This window comes from Amyelois transitella, chromosome 14 (assembly GCF_032362555.1).
Source record: "Amyelois transitella isolate CPQ chromosome 14, ilAmyTran1.1, whole genome shotgun sequence".
Lineage (NCBI taxonomy): Eukaryota > Metazoa > Arthropoda > Insecta > Lepidoptera > Pyralidae > Amyelois > Amyelois transitella.
The window spans coordinates 2,443,773-2,461,874 of record NC_083517.1 but is presented as its reverse complement, the minus strand read 5'-3'; positions in this window follow the sequence as shown (position 1 = coordinate 2,461,874).

Genomic DNA, 18,102 nt, shown 5'->3' with positions numbered 1-18,102 from the left:
TATTTTTTGTTGAACAAAAAATTAATTATATAATATAAAGACAAAATAATGTCGAGACGTACGTTGCCTAAGGTTCTGAAATTCTGAATTGATATCGCAATGAACATGGGAATTCGCAACAACACAAAATTTGGGAAGGATTTACTCTTCGAAAATAAAACAAAATGCCTTAAGACCAAACAAAGTAGAAAAAAGTAATCTTAGAAAGAAAATCCTAAGCCCCAAAGCATAGTGGCGAAGGGCGGAGGTGAATACCATGAGATCAGAGAGAGATAGATAGAAAGACTAAGAACATTCTTACCTTTTATTTCCTCTGGCCACTATTGACGGCCCTTGTGGTGAAGCTGTAGTATTCGCGTAGGTCCCGTATTCGAATCCCGGCCAGGGCATGATTCGAAACAAACTTTCTCAGCTTGGGCTGGGTATTGGATGTTTATCTATATAAGTATTTATTTTTTGATATAATATCGTTGAATTAGAATCTCGTAATACAAGTCTCGAACTTAATTCAAGGCTATCTTAATGTGTATGTATTTATTTTTAACTTTGCTTTGTGGTTTGAAAGCATGTTATTCTCTCCGTAGAAGATGACAAAAGTAAAGGCTATGAAGAACACATCTACAGAAAAATATGAAGCAGTTCTATTCTTCTTACCCGGAAACCATACGGCGTACTCCATACTAAAGCTATCTATAAATCTCACAAATCATTTTACAAATCGACATTCATAACTTAAAAACAAGTTATCAATCTTTGTTAGACATTACTACAATAGTCCTAATTGACTCACTGCCCGCTACCATTCTGTTGCATAAAGGGTGAATAAAAAAGTCCAACAAAAGGTGTTATAAGGAAAAATTACCTTATTACCGATATGTACGGGTACCTACGTATTATGGTGAGGGAACATATGCTCGACACATGGCCAATGGACCATAAGGTCTATTGATAGGACTGTTCGATGTTATTTTGTTGTAAGATCATGAATATGGTATTTTTTGCTCTAATTAATATAACATAGGCCTTATTGGTAAGTCGTTAGGGATTCGTGGTAGATTCAAAATGTTTAATGAACAATAAAGGCAGTTTACACGTAAAGAGGAAGTGCATTTTATGGTGCCTTTTGATCTATTATTAAAAGTATTAGAAGATTTTGATATTGAAGTATTAAGTTAGAGGCGTTGTCTTAACCCATATTTTGTTTGTCACTCACAACGGCGGTTTTATTTTTTCATATTTATAGATGTCATAAAAAAATAATAAGTTATTTTTCTCATAATTAAATATGTCAATAAATAATTTTAGATATATAAGTTTACGGTATTTAAGTAAAAAAAAATTAAATTCTTGTAATATACGTTACACGGCGCAAAATACACAAATAGAAATCCAAAAGAAAATCAAATACAAAGAAAAAATTGAAACTTGTTTAAAGAGTAACTTACTGTTTTGTTATTTTATAAATATGTAGAACGAGAAACCTGGGACCTCGGTTCAGATGAACCTTTTGGTGACGGCGTCAATAAAAGATTTACACTATCCACTTTACTACAAAAAATTATATTATGGCCACGAATGCTTGTATCGCCATCACGTTATAACCAATACTAAAAAAAATCTAATCTAAAATGATATAAATTTTGTTCGGTGTGGACATCTGCATTGCACCCAGTACATTATGATCACAAATCACCCGTGCCGAGTTATAGGCCAATAATCACATTGGTCGAGTGAAGTGGCGAGTGGTTATGTTTCTCAAACGATGTGCATTCGACGTAAGAGATTATACTCGTGATACGTGTAATAATAGTCATATGACGGAAACTGTTATTGTGATTTGATGAAAAGTGCTTATGAAAATTTATTAAAAAAGGGACAGCAATTCGCAAAACGGGCATTACTAATTACACCAAAGAAAAAACTTGTGCAAAAGTTTTTATCTAGTTTTACATAAATAATTACCTAAATGAATCTCTTTATTTTACACAGATAGGACTAATAGCAAATAACTTGTTTACAACATACTTTCTTTATTATAATTTTAACTAGCATAAAGATTATCTCAATTTTGTAAATAAGACTAAAGAAAGACTCATTCGCTTACCCAATGACCTGATTGGGTTCTCTTTAGGGAAGATGTCTCTCATCTTATCTCTGTAGCCCTATTACATGTTTGTTGCATATTACGAAAAAGTGATATTGCGATTTTATTCCAAATTGATCACGCAACTAAACCATTAGTTTACTCCCCTAATGTGAAATACGAAATAATGTCAGTTTTTGCTTACGCATTGCCATCGTCACGGTGTCGCGTGTACAGATTTACAACGGTCCAATGCACCTTGCTCCATTTTTTTTGTAAAAAGGAACCTTTATAAAGGGTTCCGTAGTTTGAATTATTTACAATTTTGTATTATAATTTATTCCTATGGAAACGTAATGCTAATATAGAAGAAATATCCCAACTAATGTTAAAAATGCCACAAATATTACTATTAGCTAAATCCGCAGCGAAAATTCTAATTCTAAAAGCTAGTCCTGCTAATATTATAAATGCGAAAGTTTGTGAGTAAGTCTGTATGGATGTTTGTAACTCTTTCACGCAAGAACGACTGAACTGATTACGATGAAATTTGGTATATAAGTAGCTGAAAATCCAGAATAACATATAAGCTATTTTTATCCTGCAGTTCCCGCGGCATTGATAGGGTTTCCATGCGGACGAAGTCGCGGCCTCTAGTAGTAAATAACGAAGTGATATAAAATTAATAACAATTTTTCTTCAATTCAACCAGGAGTAGGTTTAGGGTACAGAGGGAAAACATCATGAAGGAAGCACATTGAGGCAGGTATGTGTAACCAATATCGATCCAATACGGATTAGGTTCCCCTGCAAAGGTTGCGGAGGTCAGATAGAAGTCGTTTCCTGTACAAACCTGACTCACCTTATTCAGGATCCATGGTCAAAGACATACCAAACAAAAGCCAGGAGGTAGAAGAATATTTTATTTCTTTGGTTTTCCAATACATTTAAGTAACTCTAAAATGAGCACGGTGGATGACGAACGGAAATTTTGTGGTCCTGGCACGAGCTGGGTAATCGGTGTACAAAAAAGGGCAATAAAAAAATGATGAGCCAGTGAGATCGTGCATACAGTTGCATTCGGGAATTTAAGTTCGGTTTAATTGCATAATGAGAAGAATACTGTGTTCCACAACTCTTTTTTAAGAATCACATCTCATGTTTAGGCTGAAAACTATGAGAATAATAAATAGAATTCAAACTTGTGTACATACATAACTCAGAAATTAGTCATTGCCACAATGTTCCTCTTTGTGTATCATGATAGATAAATAGATAGACTCTTTATTGCACTAATAAGAAAAAGAAAAAAAAACACAGCTAATGAGGTACAAAGGAATCATGCACTTTTATTCGGACACCTTATAGATCTGATATCAGTCTTAATCGAAAATATATACATACATACATACATATCGTCACGTCTATATCCCTTGCGGGGTAGACAGAGCTAACAATCTTGAAAAGACTGAATGGCCACGTTCAGCTATTTGGCTTAATGATAGAATTGAGATTCAAATAGTGACAGGTTGCTAGCCCATCGCCTTAAAAAGGATCCCAAGTTTGTAAGCCTATCCCTTAGTCATCTTTTACGACATCCATGAGAAAGAGATGGAGTGGTCCTATTCTTTTTTGTATTGGTGCCGGGAACCACACGGCACTCGAAAATATATATTTTAACACAAAGCTTTATAAGTATCTTCCATTGTTAAAGTTAAATAATCAAAAGAATTAAGAGAGGAAGCTCATATTTCTGCATCTTAAAAAACGTCTGACCACATCATCAAGCTCCGCTCACTAATGTTACCAAATCATCGCTCCACATTCGGACAGACAAAAAGCGTGCGGCTAAGTATATGAAACAACACCCGTCAAATTTCTTTCAGACATTAATCACTCTAGTATTCGGTAAGACATTGGTGTGTCCATGATTATTGAGAATTTGGGACACTTCTCAGAGAAGTACAACAAGTTACAGTTTTTGACTTTAGAATTAATAAATTCAGAAAAAAATACTTTCACATGGAATGTGTTGTTTTGGTTTGACTGATGGCAAATGAAGCTTATTTATAATTGTTAATATGGATTATTTAGTTTTAATTTTTTTTTTATTTTACGCATCTTGCGTTTTATATAGAATTGCGCAAACGTAATTAGGAGTAAGGAAAAAGTTTTATTTCATTCTACATTAAAATACTGTTCCCAAGGGATTGGGAACGCGATCTTAGCTCCAAGTTTCACAAGTTTCCTCACAATGTTTTCTCTCACCATAAGAACTTTGATTGGCAATCGAACGAATTATGTACAATTAAAATTTAAAAAAGAGTCATTATATAATCGAGGTAAGATACCAACCTGTGTATCACATTTTTAAGTCGGATAACTTAATGCTTCACCACCGACGACTCATTTATATCTAAATAAACAAAAAGTTTGTTTTTCACTAGCAAACCCTTTACCATTACCATTTTTTATCCTCACATTACAAATATATGGCCACTATATTCGCGTGCCACCGCACTTTCTACACTAACGGTCGACGCGTGCGCAAAGCACCTGTCTCGACCCCGCATTGTGCATTCTACTCATTATTAAATGCTAAGTTCTACGGGCCAGTCTTTGTTTAGTTTCAATTATAAAAGTTGCTGCGAAACTATTACTCTTTCTTCTGGCGTTAACCTCCATTAAATTCTTAGCCCGGGTTGAGCCATTAGAATATGATCCTGGATAAGGTGAGTCAGCAATTTATAAGAGACGACTACTTTCTGACCTCCGCAACCAATACAGGGGAACCAGAATCATATTGGATCATAGCAGTAGCTGTACTAAATAAATGTGCCCATTGTCTTAGTGCATTTTACGTTATCCATGGAATTCAAATGAAGTGGTCTTATTTCATTTAAGTCGAGAACCACGCTGTACAAAATCATTACCTTTTCACAATCCAGGATTATGGAAAACAGCGAGGTAAGAATATAACTTTCTTTACACTTTCCTGTCGTGAGCCTGCTGGAAGAAATTTCTCGAGAAATAAGTAGTGCCCTTGTACTTGTACTTGAATTACTCCCTATTTTAAGTTTTATTCTTATTTTACTTGATGCACATAAATATATAAATGAAAATACAAATCTTTATTCTCGTTAATTTTTATGGACCACAGATGTACAATTAACACATGTATTTCAGAAAAGAGCTTAATAAATTACTTAATATATATTTTTTTCCAATATCACACTAGTGACAATAAAACAATACGCCAAGGAAGTCGAAGGAACAAAGGGCCTACCTGCATTTAAATGTGGCTAATCTAACCATCGTAACATCAGTAGGAAACCGTTGGGGCAGGTGCATAATCACCTGTTGGTCTCTACCACCCCGCATATAAGGCGACCGTTAAGCGATTCGAGTGACGTAACGTATAAAATCGATATATATAATTTTTTTTTCTGTTTTTCGGCCAGTATTGTCAAATTCGTTTTGGGTTTAGAATGTTTTTGTTGATTTAAGTAGGTTAGACGGTGGTTTATTTAAACAAAGAATTCGATTTTGCCAGCTCTATTCGCGTAGTGTATTGTATGATATTAACATATTTTTTTTATTAGGTAGATATTTTTAAATAGCACTTGATGGCCAGTTACATAAGTTTTTTTTTATTACAGCTTAACATTATGGTGCTATGTGGTTTTTGGTACTTTAGAATAGGACCACTCAATTTCTTTTAGAGGGATTTCATAAAAGGCGACTATAGGAATAGTCACATTCATCTGGGGCTATGCTGGTCTGATAGTGAAGGGAAAACATAATGTGCATTAGCTGCTACTATTCTCCTGAAGATAATAAAAGCCAACGAAGGGAAACATTAATAAACTTGGGATCCTTCTTTTAGTCGATTTAAATAGCTAGGCTAGCTAGCTTATTTCAAAACATGCAGCTGTATAAGAATATTTTTTTTTATACACAGATTGAGTTAGCCTCGAAGTAAGTTCGAGACTTGTGTTACGAGATACTAACTAAACGATACTATATTTTAAAATAAATACTTATATAGATAAACATCCAAGACCCAGGCCAATCAGAAAAAGTTTTTTCTAATCATGCCCTGACCGGGATTCGAACCTGGGACCGCTGGTGTCACAGACAAACGTACTACCGCTGCGCCACCAAGACCGTCCGAATTAAGATTCAAATAGTGACAGGTTGCAAGCTCATCGACCTTAAGAAAAAAACTAAGTTTATAAGCCCTTACCTTGGTCAACTTATACATATTATCACGTCTTATCCCTTGCGGGATAGACAGAGCCACCATATGGCAAGTTGCAAGCTCATCGTACTAAAGAAGAATTAAACCCACGTTTATAAGCCTTTACCTTGATCAGCTTAAATTTACCTAAAATCAAAAAGTTAAATTTTAAAAACACATCTCTCATCTTTCTTATTTAAAAAAGGCAAAATCATAGACAAATACTATAATATTATAGTAGTATCAGATGCAAGTAGTTCAGTAATCAGCACTACAAACAGAAATATAATATCGTGATCCCTACATCCGCAACCTTTGCAGATCGACAAAGGGCAGACATTCAAAATAGTACTTTATGACATTGAGATAAAATAACTATTTCTGCGATAGATTTAATCGCTTTAAAAGGAGAAATTGTTTCGATGCTTAGTGGCGGCACGTGCCTATTTCTAAAGATATGATATTTAGGGTTGCCAGTTATCTTTTTAAATATATTTCCGTTACGTTATTTCTTGGTGCCGTGAGGCTCTCAGCGTTTAAAAATAAGACCATTCCATACCCCATCCATGTCGTAACAGGTGACTTAAGGTTGATAAATTTGGGATTCTTCTTGTAAGCGATCGACTAGCAACCCATCACTATTTTAATTTCACGATTAAGAGCCCGCCTTAGGCTAAATTGCTTAGCATAAACATCTATAACACCATTATTATTGGTATCATACATACATACATAAAATCACGCCTCTTTCCCGGAGGGGTAGGCAGAGACTACCTCTTTCCACTTGCCACGATCTCTGCATACTTCCTTCTCTTCATCCACATTCATAACTCTCTTCATGCAAGCTCGGCGGTTTCGGGTACTGGTATCAATAATTTGAAATAAAAATGCAGCATATTTCAGGACTCGATCTAGTGACTATGTTTCTCAAAAAACATGAAAACACGATTGCATAAAATTTTCTCGATTTAAAAATATTGCAAAGTAACTTCAAATACACCTTGAAAATCAGCTAGTACTCATGAAATAAATAAATAAAATAAATATATACGGGACAAATTACACTGATTGAGTTAGCCTCGAAGTAAGTTCGAAACTTGTGTTACGAGATACTAACTCAACGATACTATATTTTATAATAAATACTTATATAGATAAACATCCAAGACCCAGGGCAATCAGAAAAAGTTCTTTTCTCATCATGCCCTGGCCGGGATTCGAACCCGGGACCTCCGGTGTCACAGACAAGCGTACTACCGCTGCGCCACAGAGGCCGACAAATAATAAATATGTGAAATACATTGAAATACATTGAAATTATCATAAAACTTTGAAATATAATTGAAATATAGATAATCCAGGTATCAAGTTACTCAGTTTATTTTAAATATTCTTTAAAAGTCATTAATTCAGTCAGATTACTTTTTTTTCCTGTAACATGTCAGCCAGCTAATCTGTTTTTTTTTTCATTTTATTTCTCCCACACTCCAGCGTCGTCAGCCCTATAAAGCAATAGAGAACACCGTGATGTTATCACGGCTCCTATAAACAATCATGGTTTTTGCTGGCGTTAGATCGAATTGCAGCACCACAGCGGAGTGTATCAAACCGAGCGATTATTCAATCGTTTATTTTCTAAATATTGTTTGTTTCAACAAAACCAAATTGGGAAAAACAAAAACGCGAAGGTAGCACCAATCGATGCGGTTTTGTTTCTTGTGTGCTTCATTTTGTTTACCGTGGACTGAATTGAGGTGTTTTTCAAGAGGAGGACGTAAGTATACATATATAATACGAGTATAAGAGCGTCGGTGGAAGAATCGGTAAGGTCCCTGGTCACCCACCCTGGTCGAAACCCACCTCGACCATGTATCAATGGCTAGTTTAGAAGTTATGTATCTACATACATGCATACCTACATATAATCACGTTTATATTGCTTGCGCGGTAGACAGATCCAACATTCTTGAAAAGACTGATTGGCCTCGTTCAGCTCAATAGTCTCACTATTTTTTGCTAGCCCATCGTCTTAAAGAAGAATACCAAGTTTATAAGCCTATCCCATAGTCGCCTTTTACGATCATCAATATACATACATCCAAGGGAACGAGATGGAGGGGTCAATTTTTTTTTATTGGTGCCGAGACCCTCATGGTAAGCATGTACACTTATTTGAATATTAATCGGTGTTTTTACAAAACATCGTGAGAAAACCTGCATATTAATATAACTGTATATGTAACCATGATCGATCCAATGCGTGTTAGGTATACCTGCCAAGGTTGCGGAGGTCAGATGGGAGTCGCTTTGTGTAAAAACCTAACTCACACAATCCAGGATCCATGGTCAAAAGTATACCCCGGGCTCCTCTCCGGAGTGATGACGATGCAACCGGGACTAAATCCAGGAGGAAGAATAAGATAACAGCATTATGAGTCTGTGTGCCTATCTGTATTTAACAAACAAATTATCATGACTGCCTCGTTTGTTTGTTAAAATCCTATATCATATCAGCTGTATGTCCTATAAATCGGTAGAGTGGTTTGGAATGATGGAAATGATGGGAGAGAGATATCAGTGGCCATACCAAAATGCCCTGTTGAATCATCACATCAAATGAATTTATTACAATAATTCATCTGGGTTGAACGCATTTAGCTCCATTTAGAGTTAAAAATGTATTTATTTATTTAAACTTTATACACGTAAAATGTACAACAGGTGGACTTAATGCCACAAGGCATTCTCTGCCACTCGAACATTTGGACCAAACTGAGATGGATGTACGGGTAGTGCGATAACTGTAAAATGAAAAATTATATAAATATAAAAAAATCTCTTCGGCGAAGCCAAGAGAAGATAAAGATTAAAGATTAGCCTTAAGTAAAGAAGTCATACCATAAAACCTCATCACCAATTTAGATATCCAATTCAAAACAAATCAACAGGATTTACAATTCAAATGCGTCGAATAAGTTACACTATTACAGGATCGCCTACTGACGCCCGAGTTACATCCTACGATCGTAAAACAGGGATTGGGCCGAGTTATGTACCCTTGACACGCCAAGCCTGTACCTCGACAATAAATTAACTGTTCGCACCCCGATAATGCTTTTTGCCAATGGTACATCGATGATTTATGAACAATTATCGATTAATTCAAGCAGCAGTCGTAAGTTTAATCGAGATTATTAACCACTCGATTCTGAATCGAGTACTGACGCGGTTTAAATCATATAAACGGTTAGCGTGTTGAGCAATTAACACTTTGATAATATTTTGTGATCGCTGGAACGGGTTGTGTACTTTGTTGTTCGTTTATAATTGATTATCCACATCGAGTGTAATCTTAAATCTGGAGAGCAAATTTTTTTTGTTCAACGTCGAATGACATCTTCGACATGAATTCCATCATATTTCAATTACTGACGATTTTTTTGCTACAACTCAATAATAGAGTCTTTATTTAAGTGAGGTAAGTTTATGTAGATATAAGCTTTCTGTTTTAGGAAGTCCTGGTAAACCAAACCACAAAACTATAATTAAATTACTTAGATATATTAAATTGATAAGCGTTATTTCGTACGATCAATATGTGAATGCACTTTTATAAATTACACAAAATTCATTCTCTTTCGTTATATTTTTAATTTCTATTCCAGTCTTTGTGTGCTTTTATTATATTCTCTGGCACATAGTGATTAAAAAAGTAAATGCGGCTTAGTTTTATTGAGACACCAGATATTGGTGCTCTTCTATCAAATTTTAAACAAAACTTGAATTTAGGAAGTTTTAAGTTTGTGCATATTCCTGAAGTGGATGTTAAATTCTGACATTAGATTGCGTCATTATCTTACGATTTCTTAAACCGATAACTCACATACTCCAAATATTTTAGAACCGAGTCTATCACAATTCAACCAATAAAATGCTCCCTGTTAAGAAAATTTTAAAAATATGTCTTCTCCTCGGCTTTTATTCTAACTGTGTTCCGAAAAATATGAGCTGCTTTATCAAATTATATTGCATCATGTTTTCAACATTGCTGAATATAATTTTCTTTTACTCACTATATTATTTTAACAATTTCAAGCCTTCCGTTATTTTTCTTTTAATGAAAATACTCGGATACAATTTGTTTGTCACGATGTCTTTTACTACAAACAATTATGTTTTTTTCAAATTCTACAAAAGAATGAAAGTCGCAGATAAAAAATACAACTCGAGTCTAACCAAATGCACAAACATAACCAACACAATATTTATATTACTTGTGATTATAAAAGTATTGTTCACCATTGTTATTCATTTAGAATGTATCAACCTAATGTCATTCAATCATTGTATGGCTATTCATGTTTTTAGTTTTATTATATTCAGTTTTAATACTGGTCATATTATGCAAGTATTGATATTTGAATTGCTGTTTAGACAAGTCAGAAATTTTCGGAAGACTATTCATGGACATCTTTTAGAAAATAAAACAGCATGTACCAAAACGAAACAAAATTATCTCAGGGACTGTATGTCTAATTACAAAACTTTAATTGAAAGCATATCAGAGTCTTGGAAAGTTATGAAATATATGGTAATATTTTTTTTTTTTAATTACAGCCTGTGTACTTGATAAAGTAGAAAATAATTACTTATTCCTGTTTATGCAATATGAGGTAACAAAAGGATAATAGCACAAATAAATAATACATCTTAAATTTCCAAAGTTCCAATTTTTTATCAATATGTAAATTATCATTAATAGGATTTTAGTGAGTAACGTGATTACATTTTCACAAATGTTTTTTGTCCAAAATTCTAAGGGTGATATTATCAGAATTCAGAAATTGTGTAGTGCCATTTATAAAATTATTCCTTACTATTCACACAGTCTTCTTACTACTTAAGTCAATAATTTGACATAAGCTGTAACAAAAGATTCTTATGTTTGTTACAGTTAAAAATCTTTTCTTTTTGCACCTTGAAAATTATAGATAGGGTTAGGTTTATAGTGCTTACACAGCTCATTCTTTTATGATTATGTCATGATTTCCAGACCTTATATTCACTCATATCGTACGTAATGTCATCACTGTACATTTTTTATGGGTGGATAAAAAATAACAAATCATATATTTTGGTAAGATATCGTGTGGAATTTTATTTATTTTTATTTATACAAAGCCAATTTGAACTTTGAAATATTTTTCAAATGATTGAACTTCAATGTAAGCTACTTAATACATTGCTATATTTTGCACAGGGCTTCGCTTTGAACAATTTTCTGTAAAATGCAAAAAAAATATGTCCTATGCAAACTTTCTTTAAAAAAATTATATATTATTTCCTTAAAATTATTTACAGCCGCGTAATAATCCTATAAATTTGTGGGAACAAATCATAGTGCCGAGCATTTTGAATTTTGCTGCTCCTATTTTAGTGGAATGCATAATTTGTGAAACTGAGAAAATCAGGAAAATCATTGCAAATGAACTTCTATGCTGCGAAGGTAATAATTTATATATTAATCATAGTTGTATTGCAATTATTGTTGGCAAAATATCTTTGGCTTTCTAAAGATCTTCTTCTTTAGAGTAGTAAGTGTGGAGTAGGTATTTGACGCCCTTATCTCTAAAACATGCTCAAATCTTATTATAGTTATTTTACTTATCGATAAATCTTTTATGTCTTCGCAGGATCTTCAATTCATATATATATATAAATAAATATTTCAATTTTGTTTCAGATGAGCAATATTTTTTGACACTTCATAATGCCCTACGATTTATGAGTATTCGGTGTTTTAAAATCAAAATTTTGCATCTTATGGAAATTAATGCTAGATTGCCATTGAGTATTATAAATATTTGTGTGACATATCTCATTATCATAAATCAATTCACATTGTTTTAGTTAAAGATATTTCCCCTTAGATGTCAAACACTGAGCACAGTTTGAAAGTGAATATTATTGAACACAAAGAACCATATTATGAAGTTTCTTGTTATTAAAGTGTTGGTTTTTCAATAATTAATAATTGTGATCATATTAAAATATCATGTTTTTCTTCTCCCTACGCTTTTAAACTCCTACTACTTATTAGGAACTTTCAATATCTAAAAGCAATAACCTCATAAAAATTTTGGAAACTGAACTTCAAAGCGACACAGCTGATGATCCAATTGAGAATACGCAAAAGAATGGCATGCCTTGTGGCATTAAGTCCGCTTGTTGTACATTTTACGTTTAAACAGTTTTAAATAAATAAAAAGAAGAGATAAGTCTCAAACTAAAATAATAGTTAGAACACAATGTTGGCTTGTGATTAGTTGTTTAAATAACACAAAACAAAAGCGTCTGGTGCCGATCCAGTTTCTTAGCTAAAAACCATTTTGACAGTTCAAGTGGGCGATCGTACCGTACCACTTTTTGTCTTCGAAATGGGAGCAATTCCACTGAGTGAGGGAGGCCCGTTCAGTACTCTGTGGAGCAATTCTCATCAGATAACTTAACAAAAAGCTGATGACGAACGAAATACAAAGGCGCCACCGTCCCGCCTCGATTACGACCTATGACAAAGCGGTTTGGTGAACAACACCATATTGATCCAAACATCTTCTATTTTGTTTGGGCTTTATTGGATTTTTTGTTGCTGTGTTACGAGTGTAAGATGAAATGTATGTTAGGCGTAGTCTATAATAGTCAGAGAGTATCGTGGTGAAATGCCTGCGATCCCATGATGCCCTCAAAATGGCAAGAATGGCGCACGGAGGGGTTTTAGTGGGTAGGCTGGTACAATAGGTGACAGGAGTCCCACACTCTCCCGGGTGAACAGCCGGGGGGTTGTCCGTAAAAAGGATTTCCCCTTCGATAAACAAAAAACAAGGCTAAGTCTATCACTAAAATCTGTTTTTTTATTATTTCATAGTTGCTGAGGTTCTTGGCTAAAAGCCTTAATACTGAAAACGCAAGAATTGATAAGACTGGATGTAACTAAGCGGTTTCTCTCATTTCGTAACTCGTGTATCTATACAAATTACCATTACATGATCACGCCTCTTTTTCCGTTAAGTAGGCAGAGACTTTCATCTTTTCACTTGCTACGATCCTTGCAAATATGAATATTGACCTATCAACAGGTATTTTTGAAACACTAGTTGATTCTGTTGATAGTGTCTCAACTACTTCTACTATAACTAAAGGCTCACCACTGCTTTAAATTAAGAAATAAAAATATATCATCAACCCAATATAATATAATAGTGAGAATACGGCTTAAACATCCAACGGTCTCAAAGAAGCACCAGTGTTAACTGATCTGTTATTTTGTTACCTTCATTCGTTTTCACAGTTCAATATACGATGGTGGTTGCTAGCAGTTTGTGCATTGACTCCTGTTGAGCGATCTATGGTAGATCTTATAGTATTGTGCGCTCGCGCCGAGCCAATTGTTAGTTTAATAGAGGTTTTTATAACAGTTTCAATACCACTGTGATCATCGGTTGCTTCGGTAAAAAGTGAAATGGTCAATAAAAAGTATAGTTTTTACTATACCGCTAAAAGTAGTGGACGATGCTGTTTTTGAGCAATTATAATTAGATGGCCGTGTGGTTCCCGGCACCAATACAAAAAAAATAGGACCACTCCATCTCTTTCTCATGGATGTCTGATGATGACTTCGTCCGCGTGGAATAGTTATTTTGAGCATCATTGAAGCCCACAAGGATCAATAATTTTCCCGTTTTTTTTTCACATTTTCCATTATTTCTTTGCTCTTTATAGTTGCAGCGTGATGTTATACAGCCTAAAGCCTTCCTTGATAAATAATTTTTCAATTCGAACCAGGAGTTCCTGAGATTAGCGCATTCAAACAAACAAACAAACAAACAAACTCTTCAGCTTTATAATATAAGTATAGATAATAACAGTTTTAACAATTGATATGTTCCTAAGTGATGCATCAGATATGGAACCTATTAATGAGTGAACCCAACTTTCAATGTGCCATTTTGTTTCAGTTTGCACTAATACAAAAAAAAACCTTTGTCTTTTTTTTTTCAAAATCTCTTTCCAACGCAGGTCTCAAAAGGCGACTAAGGGATTGGTTTATAAACTTGTTATTCTTTTTTAGGCGATGGGCTAGCAACCCGTCACATCCGTCAACCCGTTAAATCCCAATTCTATCATTAAGCCAAACAGCTGAACGTGGCCTATCAGTCTTTTTAATACTGTTAGCTCTGTCTTCCCCGCAATGGATAAAGACGTGATTGTATGTATGTTTGTACTATATTGTATTGACTATTTATAAAGACATCTAATAATATTAAAAAAAAGAGACCAGTACTTAAAAAAATAATATTAAAACGTGACTGATCAAAATTGTATCAGTATAACGCTACATATTTAAATACGCAATTTCTAGTATTAAACACCTACACTTTCGAGAATCGTTTAACCTAATAGTCTAACCGTGATTGAGATGGTCAATAATAAACCAGGTTTGGTGGTCCAAACAGACCACCCAGAGAACATTATAATTGTTTTCGTGTAAGATTTATAATACTTTAGATCGATAGATTCATTGTGGTAGCCTCTTAGGTTAAATTAAAGTTTATACAGTGTGTTCGATGCCTAATGCAAAGGCCGTTTGAAATACATTATTATCTGTTTGCAAAAAAAATATAAATAAAAGAATACGCTTGTCTGCGACATCCGAGATCCCGGGTTCGAATCCCGGCCAGGGCATGATGAGAAAAAAACTTTTTCAGATTGGCCTGGGTATTGGATGTTTATCTATATTAGTATTTATTATTAATATAGTATCGTTGAGTTGGTATCTCGTAATACAACTCTCGAACTTACATAGAGGCTAACTCAATCTGTGTAATTTGTCCCGTATATATTTATTTATTTATTAACTGCAGATCAAAAATGGGTGTTATAAGTTGAAAGTGTCTTTTATTTGTATGTGTGCTTAATAATAGCGTCGTAGTTCTTAAAATTATTCTCATCAAACTTTTCATGCAAGCTTGTTGTACCTATGCCGTGTGATTCCCAGCACCAATGGAAAAAGAACCACGACCACTCCTTTTTTCTCTTTGATCAATATACCATGTATATAGATATTTTGGTCTAGATTTTCCTAATCCACCGTTTCTAACTAGGCACAGTTTATTCTACGTTACAAATATTTCTCACTGTCCTTCATACATCTATACGTAATATACTTTGTACATTAAAACCTTTACTATAAAGTATAAATTAAAACATTTACCTATACTCACCAGTTGTTTCTTTAATTTTTATTTGTCTCCGTCCCTTAAGAACACTTGTTTTATCCAAATTCTTCATCTGATGGATCACATACAGTACTGTTATTGCATCAACCTTTACATTAACTAGGAAATGTGATACTTACATCAGTTAAATTAATCATCACGCAATATAATTAATCTAATAATCTGGTTAATTTATAACCATGTTTGGCAAGTGAAAGTTAAGTTATAATATCAAGTTGTTCATTGTACATCCATTAAAAAGTCGCGACCAATTTTGTCTAATTGATATCGTAAACTTGTAAGTATTTAGGCTTCCGCAAACATTTTAATTTTACATAATTTTTGAATTTACTATTTTTGTATTTTAAAATTAATTAGGAAAAATTGTTTAATATAAGTCTATAAATTAATCAACTTAGTCTTCTTCCTCGTGGCTTATATCCCGTTTGCATCTTTACCACTCTTGTGAGAGGCCCAGGGTATGCCTTTGACCATGGATCCTGAATTGGGTGCGTCAGGTTTTTACACGAAGCGACACCCATCTGACCTCCGCAACCTTTGCAGGGCAACTTATCCGTATTGGATAGATCATGGTTACACATCCAGTTGCCTTAATGTTCAGATTTCCTCACAATGTTTTTCCTCGCCGTAAGAGCGTCCACCAGTATGAAAACTAATGTACATAACTTTGATTTTTCATTTAACATCGTACTGAAAAGTCACATCCAAAGACCGGTCCTATACAAAATTACTTAATATTAAAAAAAAGTGCACATAACCTTATTGGCACCAGAATAAACGTTTTAAAATCGTTGACTTAGAATTGCTATCACGAACCGTGTAGAATCCTACGGACCTAACATGCTCGGCCGTACAATTAAGACCTAATAATTCCAAGTGAAGTTGTTATATGCAAATCAGCTGTGCAGTTGCGTGTAAGGACGCCTACGTGCCTATATTTAAAAGCCACGATAAATTGGTATGTTTGTTTAGGAGAAATAAAATGCAACTCGCGAAAATAACTCAATGGGTATTATTACTTACTATGTCATAAGGTACTTTCGTTAAAGTTGTCGTAGGTATGGTTAAATGAAATTTTTTTGGCATCTTCTTGTCGTGCGAATTTGGGCATTTTAAAAGAGGATCATTTAATAATACATACATATTTTTAAATAAAATGGTTATTCTGTGAAGAAAAAGCTTGTCTTGAAAAGAATAGAATGCCATGTTTATGCTTACTTATGTAACTTTGACCCATGGTTATGGTTCGCTTCGTAGGAAAACCTGACCAACCAAAAAAAAAGTATTCTTCCACCTGGCGTTAGTCCCGGTTATATCGTCACTTCTCTGGAGAGATAGGTTTCTCTACGACGCTCATCCTAACAATATTTGCAGACAGATTCTCCCAAAAAGACGAGGATAAGATAACGCGACCAACATCAAAAATAAAAACAGTTATGACAATTATGTTGCACTAGATAATATCATAATCACGTCTATACTTATTCCGTACAGGGTAGACAGAGTCAACAGTGTCGAAAAGGCTGAAAGGCCACACAAACCGCAGGACGGCATAATGAGGGAATTGAGATTGAAATAGTAACAGGTTGCTAGCCTATCAATTACAAGAAGTATCCCAAGTTTTAAATACAATCATACATACATATAATCATTTCTTTATTCCTTACGGAATAGACAGAGCTAACATTGATCGAAAGACTGAAATTTTAGTAGCTACAGTTTGCTAGCCTATCGCCTAAAAAAAGAATCTTATGTTTATTAATGTAAATGTTAATTTAAGTTTAAATGTTTAAATAAAAATCATACGTTAGTTTAAAACAAATGTTTATTGATCAAATATCTTATCTAAAAATATAAATAATTCCTCATAAATTATTAATTCGATGTGATAAGCGTTTATATACAAAAATGGACGGCAGCATTATAATAATCACTATATACGTACAAATTGTAAGTATATATGAAAGGGCTACATAATACTATGTAGGTATGTGTACTATTTACAAAAAATTATATACAAATTTATTAAAATTCAGTTTTTGTGCAACTGGAATTGTATTAACTCAATCATATTACCTTTTTTTAAGTAATTCATTAATTTAACTTATTACAATGCAATAAGTTAAGGTATTTAAATTTTATAGAGTACAAACATTCTTATAAGGTACAATTATTTACTTCCCAAAAGATTTTCAAAGCGATTAAAATAAATATTTTATGAAATATGAATGAGGGTAAATAACTACTTTTTCATAAGTGAAACGGAACGTCAAATGTTTTAATTTAAATTAATTAAATTAAAAAAATATTTACACGTTCTCAATATTTACCGAAGGTAAATTAAATATTTAACTTAGAAAAGTGTTAACGTCTGTGACACGAACTTATCCAAACTTTCTTTACATAAATTATCTTATAGTCAAAATAATTGTACAAATAATTTTATAATAAATTAACACTTAAACTAATATCACACTGGTATA